Here is a 13,128-nt window from a genome sequence, read left to right on the forward strand (position 1 = left end):
TTATTCAGCGGTCAGTTTTTCTGCTTCTGGGTAGATAATGCTCGATGTTTTTCTCAGAACTTGACCATCAGTGGGTGTGACATATGGTGTGGGAGGGGCAAAACGAGATTATTTTCGCAATAGATGTTTAACCCCTTAACCACGGGGCATCACTTTCGTGACGCTCGGGCGCAATGGATCATACTGCGGGGCGTCATTTTTGTGATTCTGTGTTATTTTGAATTATCGCGGGCTTTCAAGTGGTGGCTTGTATCATCTATCAGTACTGCTAATGTCCAACACTAGTCTGCACTCCAAATCTCATCTGTACTCCCATCCATTTTTGACAAATTAGTCATTTTTCCCCGTTCCTGACTCCCCTCCCTACCTCCCCTCCATTACCCTGCCCTCTCACCTCCCCGGCCGCGCTGCGCTAAAGCAAATTTCCCCTGGAATTATCCACTGATTTCATCCATTGAAATAAGCCCTATGCCCTATTCTTATACAAAATAATATATACCAAAAAGAAATAAGGTAAGTGATAGTGCTATACACCTTGATTTGGCTAATTATCACATGACAACACCTCACGTGCACTCGTTCGCTAATTTCCCATGGAAATTTCCCCTTTGAAATATGCCGTATAATCTATTCTCGTACAAAAAATTTATATAAGAAAGGAAGGGAGAAGCCAAAGTGACATTTACATTCACCTGAAACTACCTACTTTTTTCTTTATTTTCGAGATTTCCTACTAATCATTTTTTAGCATGTACTGCTACTGTCCACCAATAGTCCACACTCCTAATCTCATCTGTACTCCCATCCATTGTTGACAATTTAGCCATTTTTCCCCGTTCTTGACTCCCCTTCCTACCTCCCCTCCAGTACCCTTTCACCCCTCCCTACCTCACCTCCTTTACCCTTTCCTATCGCCTGCCCTGCCGCGCTGCACTAAGCAAATCCCCCCCGGATTTTTCCACAGATTTCATCCATTGAAATAAGCCCTATGCCCTATACTTATACAAAATAATATATACCCCCCAAAAATAAGGTAAGTGATAGTGGTATACACCAGGAATTGGCTAATTATCACCTGACAACACCTCACGTGCATTCATTCGCTAAATTCCCACGCTAATTTCCCCTTTGAATTATGCCTTGTAATCTATTTCTGTAATAAAAATATATATCAGAAAGGAAGGGAGAAGCCTAAGTGACATTTACATTCACCTGGAACTACCTATTTCTTTATGTATTGCCGAGATTTGCTACCAGTAATTTCTTAGCATGTAAGTTAGCAGCTGTCAGCCCCATTGTCACTGTCAACCCTTGCCTTCTCAGATAAGCCACGCCATTTAGTTCCTTGTCCTCCTCTGTGGTCAAAGCATGTCGCACTCGTGCCCCGCCATTTCTGCCGCTTCTGCGCCCATTGCAAAGGGCCCTGTGACCTCTGCACCCAGAAAAACTCGTGGGGGAAGCAGGAAAGGACTAAGTGACTCTGCAGTGGAACGTGAACTAGCCGAATTATCAATGATAATGATGGATAGTGACTATGACCCTTCGGGGGATTCGTGTGACGAGCCGGGTGAGGAAATCGTGCCAGAAACTACTAGTACGAGTGCTTCTGTGTCCCAAGTTATCCCTAGCTCCAAGGAAAAGGAGCCGTTAGTGCAGCAAGGGAAGGAATTTGGGAAGGGTATGAAAAGGCGGCGGGTTATCCCTGGAACAATGGCCCCGCATGACCCAGCCCGCCATGAGTCCCGAGGTGATTCACCTCCCTGTTCCCCAAGCCCCACTTCACTCATTTCTTCCTCTTCTGCTGAATTTTCTCCGGAGTCTTCGTCGTCGGAGTCACCACCAGCATCAACAATGGAGGCAGGCCATAGAGGAAGAGGTAAATCCCTGACCCATAAAAGTAGAGTTGCCGGTAGAGTAAGGGCTGCTAGTGCTGTACGGCAACCCAGGTTCAGTACGAGTGACCTTGAACCTGATAAATCTGCCTCACAGCCACCCTCCACCCTCACCCACCCTACACTGTCACGACAGGGCATCCTGGACACCTTCGCGTGGACGGAAGGGTCCGATTTTGTCCCAGAACATTTAGATTTTGATGAGAGTTCCTCAGGAATACAGCCTGCCTTCACTCTTGACGAGGATGCTGAGTATGTGGACTTCCTTTTGGCCTTCCTCGATGACGAAGTCATGCAGCACATATGTGATGAGACCAACAGGTATGAATCACAAAGTGCTGCAAGTGGTACAGGTGCAGCCAAGATGCAACAGTGGTCCATGCTGGGAGTGCAGGAGCTGTATGTGTTCTTCGCCCTCATGCTTCTCATGCCACACTCAAAGAAGCATGAGTTGGAAGAATACTGGTCCATGGACCCCTTACTACCCTCACCCATCTTCAATAAGTACATGGCCAGAGATCGCTTCCGGAAGATCATGGGAAACGATGTACCTTCCCAAACCGACCCACTCTGGAAGATCCGGGAGATTCTGAGCAGAATGAAGGATAAGTTTATGACATTCTTCCACCCCTTTCAGAAGGTTGTCATTGACGAATCCTTGGTTTTGTTCAGAGGACTTCTTAGGCTTGTGCAGAACATTCCAAGCAAACGCCATCGCTTTGGAATCAAGTTCTTTGTACTGTGCGACAGTAAGACGGGGTACATCCTTGACTTCGTCATTTATTCAGCCAGCACCGTCGATATTGATAAAACACACCCCCTTGGCTTCCCAGGCTGTGTAGTGAAAGTGCTCTTTGAAAGGTATTTTGGTGGGAATCATGTGCTGTATACAGACAATTATTATACAGCACCGAAACTTGCCAAATACCTTTCAGAGCACGGCATCAGCTCCTGCGGTACTGTCAAGAGTAATCGTGCCCACTTCCCTAAATTCCCAGAGGCAGGAACCTTGCAGCGAGGAGACGTGCACCTACGCAAGTCTGAGAAGATGCTGGCAATATGGTGGGATGACAAGAGGGTCGTGCACATGCTCATCACCGTACACAAAGGGGAAATGACAGACAGTGGGAAGGTCGACCATAGGACAGGCGAACCTGTGAGGAAACCTGATGCTGTCTTAGACTACAATATCAACATGCGGCTGGTGGACAAGTCCGACATGATGATTGGAGAGATCGACTGCCTCAGGAAGAATACTAGGTGGTACAGGAGAGTTTTTCTGCATCTCATAGACATGACGATGCTGAACGCCTTCATCCTGTACAAGAAGAAGGTCAAGCCACCCAAGTCCTTCTCCCTGAGGTTGTTCGCCAGGACTTGTGTTCAGCAGCTGCTTGAAAGATATGGTAGGGTGACAGGAGCAACTCCAAGGCGCCATCCAGTAACACTTCTCGACAGACTTGAGCAGAGGGCGTACATGGATCGGCACAGACTGGTGCAAATGCATGCCACAACCAAGAGGAAGGCTGTGATCCACAGGTGCCAGGTGTGTGCACATACCACCCGACGCACACCTGAGCACAAACGCACCTCTTGGCAGTGTGCTGAATGCCAGGTTCCCCTCTGTGTTACCTGCTTCTTTGATTACCACAGCCAGAAGCAGTTCTAAAAGTGCAAGTGGGGAAGGAAAATAATGTGTAAATAATGTGTAAATAGCAAGTGAAAGCATTGGATGTACAGTACATATGATTGAACAGTGTAATATAGTTTTATGTTACTGGAAGTGACAGTGAATAACATAATGTAAGTAAAATAGAAGTGTAAATATTGAAAATACAATAGAAAATGTAAATAGAAATGTAAGTAATTAGTAATATAAGAATATGAGTACAAATACTTGAGGTTATAACAGTGAAAGTGAATCCGTGGCTCTCTACGTATTTTACTGGATAAAAAATTGAATGACCTGTGACAATAAACTAATACTACTGAAGGAAACTTATGGATAAAGACTGCAGATATATATAAGTGTTATATAGTAATAGAAATATAAAGTGTGAGGGCTTTTATGAATTATAAATGACAGAATACAAACAGCGAACTAGCGCAAGTGGGAAGGTCATACGCGCTCGTAATTTTCATTGTTTTCACAGCGTTTTTTTTTTTTTTTGAAGTATGGATCCCAAACTACTTGATAATCATAGAATAGTGTGTATAGTGATAATATCTGGCTGTGGTAATCATGTTATGGGTTGTCGGGAAGTGTAAAGTGGAGACTTCGTTACCCAACTTCAGAGGTCTCCACAAGTCCTACGGTAAAAGACGAAGGCTCAACAAACATCCCAGGAGAAAGCTGAAGGTATGTGCCATATGCATATGTAATTTTAATATTCTAGGATTAATAACTGATTTTTGGCAAATATATTTTGAGAGTCTGTCGGAGCCCGAATATGCCCGTGGGACACGCAAAACATCGGGAAACAAGCCCGCGGTGTAAGGGTTAAAAACGTTTCCTTGATGGCTGGCTATTGACTATATGTGTGACGTATTAACTCGCTATTGGTAGCAGATGTCTCCATTGTTTGTGTATGGCGGGAAATTACACTTAAGACAGCCTGGTGGCTAGTTAGCAGGGAGAGGTGGAGTAAGGCTACTGTATAAGCTTGAGGACCTAGCGAGAGAGGATTTTTTGTCACTTTTTTGGTCACACTTTTGGTCAGATTTTGTTACACATTTTGTTACACATTCTGTTACAATTTTCCGCATATCTTCACACATTACTCTGATAACAAAACACAATATTTGTGCACCATTTCCCATTTTTTGTTCACTTCTCCATTTAACACTAGTGTGTGGATTATATCTGGATTGTATCATTAACAAATTTTCCTAGTTCCTCAAGCTCTGTGAGTACATAGCCTCCAATGATTGTAATTTGGTTAGGTAAGAAATAACTCGTTTTATACTTGTATTCTGAGGCCTATGTGAATTCCCCTTTGTAAAATGAATCCTGGTTTCTTCTTTGGTGTTTGTATGTTACAGTGTATAGTAAAGTAAGTTAGTTTTCTTGTGAGCTTTACCTTACTTCTTTTGGTGATGAATTAAGGGTTAAGAGTGCACTGTAATATATACCCCCATAACAATCTGGTGATAGCTTTGTGACATAACATTGCTTACTCTTGCCTACTTGACTATAATCAGTAATCATGACCCTAATGGGTGACAGTGATGTGAAAACATTTTTGGATTCTAAGACTTCCCCAACCAGAATGAAAACACTCACCAAACACGAGCTCATATTTCTTGGCCAGGCCTTACAGTTGAGTTTTTCTGCCTTAATAACTAAGACCAATTTATTTGATCTAATACTGGACACCATGTTTGAGCAAAGTGAGTCCTCCATAGTTTGTTCTGAGCCATTTGATACTGCACAAGTTGTTGTCCCTGAGGCTTTGGCGTCAAAAGTACCTGGCTCCAGTGATTTTTCTGCTCATCCTACTGATGACAAAGTGCAACTTGAGCTAGCCAGAATTAAGTTGAAAGAACTAGAAGTGCAAGCTAAAATAAGAGAACTAGAATCGCAAGCTAAAATGAGACAACTAGAATTGCATGCTAAAATGAGACAACTAGAATCGCATGCTAAAATGAGACAACTAGAATTACAAGCTCAAATGAGACAAATGGAAATGGCTCATGAAATGAGACTGAAGCACTCTGATAGTTCACCTCTAGCTAGTAGTTCATCTGCCAGGAAATCTTTTGATGTTGCCACGAACATAAAGCTAGCACCGTCCTTCAATGAGCAAGATGTCACGACCTCCATATGTTTGAAAAGGTGGCAGGTCGTCTTTCTTGGCCAAAAGACTCTCTGACAGTACCGCTGCAAAGTGTTTTGAAAGGAAAGACTCAAGAAGCTTATATTTTTTTATCAGTTGATCAAAGTGCTAACTATGATTGTTTAAAAGATGCCATTCTCAAAGCATATGAACTCGTGCCAGAGGCATATACACTTATATTTACAGTAGATCTAACCTTAAACAGAAAGATCAGACTCATCTGGGATATGCTAGAGTACTCACAGAGTTATTTGATCAGTGATTACATTCTAAGAAAGTTGACAAGTTCTCTAAACTGAGAGAATTAATGATCTTGGAGAACTTGAGTGGTAACATAAATAGGGAAGTTGCTACACACCTAGTAGAGAAAGACTTAGATATCCTAGCTGAGGCTACTGTTGTAGAAGATAATTATAGTATAATTCATAAGCATGAACGTAAGCCTCAGTCATTTGTCATGGGTAGGAGAGTGAACCATCCAGTTTTTTTTTTTTTTTTTTTTTTAACCTTTCTTCTAGCAAAGGCAAGTTAATGTCAAGTGGTAATTCTGGGAACACAACCACCCCAGAGCATGTTAGTTCCACAAAAGTAAGTGAGGACAGTGTTGCCAAAGGGTCAAGAGAAAGTGTCAGATTTTGGCAGAATTGCCAGAAAACGGGTAACCTGGAGGATTGGTGCTGGAAAAAACAAGGAAAAAGCTCCAATGTGAAACCTATTACTTTAGTAAACTCTTGGGGATCTTTTGACATCAACAGAGAGCGGCCACCCACAGATATTGTTAGCTGTAATCAGACACCCCCCAACCCCCCAGCGGGTGCATAATGTTGATAAGGTCAGAATGGAGCAGTCAGTGGTTGATGGACAGACTCCTGTAGACCCACGGTTAGACATAGTAAGACTGGAGCAATGCAGCCATCAGGATCAAGTAAGAATGGTAATAAGACTCCATCAGATTGTCCTCCCCCAAGCAGTGCACAGCTTGACTCCTTCCCAGATCATTTATTTGCTAACATATTATCCAAGGTGCTAGTTTCACTTGATGGAAAAGGTGGTAAGGAAGTCACAATACTTAGAGACACAGGAGCTTCACAGTCACTAATGTTGAAGGGGATTATTGATGTAGCTGACCCTATCACCAACTCTCTTCCTTTTATTGATCAGTGACCTTCTAAGCTGTACATCTAACCCTCATACGCTGATGACTCCACCCTTCACCTTTCCATTCAGTTCCTGCAACGTCCATCTCAGCAGCTACTTCAGCAAACACGGGATGAGGCTATGACACGCCTAATGTCTGACTTGGCTCGTATCTCTGACTGGGGTAAAAATAATCCGGTTGTTATTAGTGCATCAAAGACTCAGTTTTTACACCTATCAACCCGACAAAATCTTCCACGGGTATACCCACTAATGTTTAATAATATTCAGCTTAATCCTGCATCATCCTTGAACATGCTTGGGGTTTCATTTACTCGGGACTTATCCTGGAAAGATCATATTACATCTTTTGTAAAATTTACTTCCAAGAAATTAGGTGTCCTAAGCTAACTCCATTCCTTCTTTACCCCTGCACAATTGTTGACTCTATAATACAAATCTCATGTGTGGGGAGGCTCCCCACATACAGCTCTTCTCAATAGGGTGGAGTCAAAGGCTTTTCATCTCATTAACTCTCCTCCTCTTACCGACTCCCTTCAACCTCTGTCTCTTCGCCGCACTGTTGCATCTTTATCTCTTTTCTATCGCTACTTCAATGGTCACTGCTCCTCTGAACTGTCTGCATGCATTGCTCCACCTCTATGACCTGCGTGTAGCACCCATCTAGCAACAAACTCTCATCCCTTTTCTGTCCAGTTCTCTAATGCAAGAGTTAACCTTTACTCCCAGTCCATCATTTATGCAACAGGTCAGCTCTGGAACTGTCTCCCTCTGTTTGTATTTCCTGTTTCATATGATCTCCAGTCTTTTAAACGCAGTGTGTCCAGGCATCTCGAAATGATCGGATCTTGAATTTGGCTCTCTTTTGTATTTTGTTTTTCTCTTGGAAGGAACAGTAATTGCAGGCTCACGGCCTTTGGTTCCTTCTTCCTCACATATAAAAAAAAAAAAAAAGAATGTGTCTTGTTGCAGGGTATAGGTGAGTTTGTATCTGTTACCCTAGTTGAGGTGAAGCTCCAGTCAGAGTTAGTTACTGGTTCAGTGCATGTGGGTGTTGTTGACCAACTCCCTGTACAAGGGGTCACTTTCATTTTGAGTCATGACTTGGCAGGAGGACAAGTGAGTGTTGTTCCTTGCGTGTCAAAAGCTCCTCTGAGTGAGGATTGGACTCAAGAGTTAGAAGTTGTATGTCCTAAATTGTAACTACAGGTAGAGCTATGACAGCAAAAGCCAACCATAATAATGTTGACAATAATGGCAATGGCAATGCCGACGATGATATTGGGCATGGTGATACCTTTTTCACCCAGTTAAATGACTCAGAGGGTGATGATTTCCCTAAGATTGATGTAAGTGCAAGGTTAGCTGACATGCAAAGATCTGATCTTGAGATTGCCACCTTAACCCGCCCTGTCCCGACTGATTTTCCACCACTGACTCCCCCCAATCCCGACTAATTTTGGAAAAAATCTTTTTTGGCTCAAACCTCCGCTTTTGGTGAGAAACATCAAAAATTCATAGAGAAATCGCTCACCTGAGGTTTAAAATACTTGATACAGGTAGCAGTACTCCTTACCTTACTGGATTTTCTATCAGGCTGGCTCCAAAGAAAAAGAGTTCTGTGGTAGGGTAACTATTCCACACCACTCATAAATGGTATTTATTTATTTATTTGGTACGAATTTATATGTAGTACGAGAGTATATTGGTTTTCACAGGCAATAGAAGCATTGTTTCACTCACCAAACACATCAACATACCTGACCTTCTTTGGCGACATTACCTGATCATCATTTCTGACTGTTTCTTCCTCTAATGCTATGTAGATTTTCTCCTCCACATTGTCATCAATTGGGGAATCACTCTGGCCCTGAATTTCATACCGTGGCACGACATGTCTTTACTTACCCGGTCACTGGTAACAGGTGAATTGCCGAGACAATGGTGTGCGGGGGGGGGGGAGGTTATGCGGGGTAAGGCATTGTCCCTGCCTGGCATCTTGTAGAGGAAAGTGTCCCGTGTATACGTACCAAAAATCATGCACGAAAATTGAGAATTGTGCAAATTAGAGACCTTGCAATTGATGCGTGTTTATATACATCTTTAGGACTGACAGTGACAAAACATGTGGATGTATATATATACGTCAGCGGGACGCGGTTGGTTAATTGACTCAACAGTTAAGGAAGATGATTGTTAGTCTGAATTCGCAGAATGCTGTTATTTAAGGCCAAACAACTTGTTAATGCGAAGATGTAGACCCCCTAGTGTTGTTCATGATAACGAGTGGGAGACTGTAGATCAGGCAGTGGTTCCAAGATCCTACTGGCAAAAATTTATGTCTGTTGCTCAAGACAGGTCACTTAGGGGTGAGGAACTCCCACATCTGGCAGCATTTTTACTGACCGGGAATCCTTCAAGATGTCTCCCGATTTTGTAGGTCATGTCACACCTGTCAGCTAGTTGGTAAGAGCAATAAGCACATCCCTGCAGCTCTTTTGATTCCTCTACCTGTGTTTGAGGCCTCATTCACTAGAGTCCTTGTGGACGTTGTTGGCCCTTTGCCTAAAACCTCCCCAGGCCACCAGTACATCCTCATAATGTTAGACATGGCCACTAGATATCCCGAAGCCATTACCTTGAGAAATATTTCAGCTAAATTGGTTGTAAAAGAGATGTTGACCCTTGTCACGAGTCGGCTAGTGACATTGGCTTTTGTGGGAAACCACGAACTCAAGTGGAATCCCAGTTTATCGTTCAGTTAACGGCTCATTCGGTTGGGAGTCTTTTCAAATCAATTTTTCACTGTCATAAGTGATCGTCTTTGTGCAAGACATTAGAGCTTCTGCTGAGCGATTTGTTTTGGGCGCGTTTCGCTCACTCTAGTCGTTAAAAAATGCGGCCATAGCGCTCCCGTCTTTCCCACGAGTTAGTCAGTCAAGTGTCTGTCATGATGGAGTGAGGTTCTGTGCTCCAACAGTGAGAGAGTGAGAGGTCAGCTAGCATCCAGACTCCACTAAACTACAGTTCTCCAGGCTCCCACCCTTCTTCGGTGATACACTACATTCATTGACCAGTATTTCCTTTTCGTATTTTCCTAGGTTTAAGAGTTTAGTTAAGTGTGTTGTTTCCTCACATGCTGGCCGGCTGTGCCGCATGTTGTTTTTTTCTAGGCGTAAGAATTTAGCTTTTGAGTGAGTGAGTACGATCTCTTTATTTGAATTCATTTTGAGATGTAACGTAAAATTTTTTTCTTTGTAGTCAATAAATTTAACAGTTCTTTTTCTTGAGCTTAATGTAATGTAAACTCGTGTTTCATTTCTCCACAATTAAGCTTATTTCCCTTATAACTCCCTTCAACCTCTGTCTCTTCTCCGCACTGTTGCATCTTTATCTCTTTTCTATCGCTACCTCAGTGGTCACTGCTCTTCTGAACTGTCTGCATGCATTGCTCCACCTCTAGTTATTTATTGTCAGGGGTGAAGTAACTTTCTCCAGAGGCTAACAGTACTAATAAGCAGCAATTGAGTAATTAGTCTCTGCTGTGTACTGTTGAGAAAGTTTATAAATTCTCGTTCTGAGAGAGTCTCACAAGCGGACCGGTATAGAGTAATCATTGCTTGATTTAGCAAGACAGTTCATTGTCCCTGCTCTTCAATATTTTTGAACATTATCATTTAAAATTTTGCATTTATTTTTATAAACCCCGTGACAATTGGCGACCTCATTCTAGGATATTAACTCCTAGCTCTAAAGCTATTCACGAGATAATACTCACTTGCTCATATATAGGTATTTATCATTAAAGTTTATAGGCATAAGCTTACTGGTGTTTGTCGTTAGTTTAGCAAGTGAATTTCTGCTTTATTAATCCATGGAGTACTTAACTCTATTTAGTACTTTATTCTTGGTAACGCCAGACGATTTTATTCGCTCCTGGGAAGTCGCCGTACCCATTGTGTTAATTATTGAGTCTTCCCAGTCATTTGCATTTTTGCTTTATTCTTTTCCAGTTAACTAGATAAGACTGGTCACCACTAGCTTGTGTCTGTATTCTTTACTTGTGTTTAATAGCATTCGTTTGCGAAGTAGCAGTCAGTACTGAGTCGCTAGTTATTTAGATGGCAGCCAGTGTCTATGTACAGGAAGCTAAAGATATGGGCCTCACAGACCCAGAGAAAATACAAACCTACGTCCTCTTACGGTTTAATTACGAGCAGGAACGTGAGAAAGATGCTCGAGACGAGCGTAGAATCCAACGCGAACACGAGCGAGAAAGCGCGAATACGAGCGAGAACAGCACGAACATGAGCAGAAACAACGCGAACTCGAGTTAGAACAAGAGTGACAACAACGCGAACATGAGCAAAAACAACGCAAACTCGAGCTAGTACAAGAGCGAGAACAATGCAAATACGAGCATGAACAACGAGACACAGAACGAAAGCACGAACGTGCCGAGCGAGAAGCACACAAAAAACACGAATATGAAATGCTGAAGCTCAAGTGAGATTCCTTGGCTTCAGACACATCTGGTGCAGTTGGTCCAAGCTCCACGAGCGTTCTCCCTGCACATGTCCTGGCGACCCCACGCATCAAGCTTCCTTCATACAAGGAAGGCGAGCAAATTGAGCCGTACATAGCTCGTTTTGAGGACGTGGCAGACATGTATCAACTGGATGAGGCAGCTAAGCGGCTCCAATTTCTTAGTTTATTTGAGGGTCCTGCCCTCGATATTCTCCACAGAATTCGTGGAGACAATCTCACGTATGAGATGATGAAAGCTGCACTCATTAAGGCGTATGGTCTCACAGTAGACGACATCAAAGTTCAGTTCATGCAAGCTTGTCTCCAAGACAAGGAGACAGCTGTTCAGTTCCTCGACCGTCTCACTGCTTACTTATGTGAGTGGATGGAGAAAGATGAAATTCCTTCCACGCGTGAGGGGATAATTGACCTTATGCTGCGTACACAGCTAGAGAGGTCGTGGCCTGCTGAGCTCATAGCACAGCTTAAGATCTGCCAGGTGAAAGATGCCAGTCAAATGGTAGAAAAGGCTGGCATATTTCACTGAATACGGGTATCAAACTCGTAAGCAAAACACCTGGAACAGCAGAAAAGATACTGCCAAGTCTGGGAAGCCGTCTCAGACTGAACCCCAGCAAAAAGGCCATTTTCAGAATAATGGCCAAGGTCCAAAACCGCAGAGGAAGGACCAGGGGCAAAACACTCAGAAACCTGAGTGGAAGCGGTACAACAAGTACCCTAACCAGCAGCAGTATCAGCCACGCAACCAACCGTCGGGACCGTCCTTTTCACCACCAGCTCAAATGAATAGGAGGCAGGAAGCGAACGCAGCCTTCATTCCTCAGCAGCAGCACGGTGGTCACGTCCCTACCAGTATGGGTACTCCCCCACAGTTCACTAGTCCCACAGTGACAGTGAACCCCCCTCCACAGATGGCCAATGTTTCATCTCCACAGGCAGTGAGTACGACCCCTCAAGTATCAAATTCTCAGGGCACTATGTTTGCCGCATCATCTATTCAGCAGCCTCATGAGTGGCTAGCTGCTTCCTCCACAGGCCCTCCCACAGGTGACAGTGCCTTCCTTGTTCAGCCAGGGTTTGTGGGAGGCATTCCAGTGAAGGTCCTGAGAGATAATGGATCCTCAGGTTGCTCTGTCAAGCAGAGTTTAGTTCGGCCTGAGCAGTACACAGGTCGACAGATCCATGCAAACCTTATTGATGGATCAGTGAGATTGTTCCCTGAGGCATGTATCCAGGTGGCATCTCCATTTTACACTGGTACGACACTCGCAGTTGTCATGCCAGAACTTTTATTTGACCTCATTATAGGTAACATATCTGATGTCAAGGATGGTTGCACCGAAGATGACGCTACTCAGACTTCGGCTACAGTAACACGAGCCATGGCTGAGGCTCCAGACTGTGTCACCCCACTGACCATTGAATCGCCGCAAGATCTGATGTGTAGCCAACTTGTTGTACAAGAACAACATTCTGACCCGACACTTGCTGCCGTGCGGAACAAACAAAAGGGTCGAGTGATTAAGTATTCACGGGGAGGTTGAGCCAAGTTCCTTCCCAAACAAGGACGGCTCAACCGTGAGTCACGAACACACGAGGGCGAGGTTCGACTGCAGTTTGTTGTTCCCGCCAAGTACCTCCTAGCAGTGTTACAATGGGGTCTTTGTTCAGCCTCAGGAGGTCACCTGGGCAAA

The sequence above is a fragment of the Coenobita brevimanus genome, chromosome 45, assembly GCF_032717465.1.
Source record: "Coenobita brevimanus isolate Jiangsu-jjx chromosome 45, ASM3271746v2, whole genome shotgun sequence".
Lineage (NCBI taxonomy): Eukaryota > Metazoa > Arthropoda > Malacostraca > Decapoda > Coenobitidae > Coenobita > Coenobita brevimanus.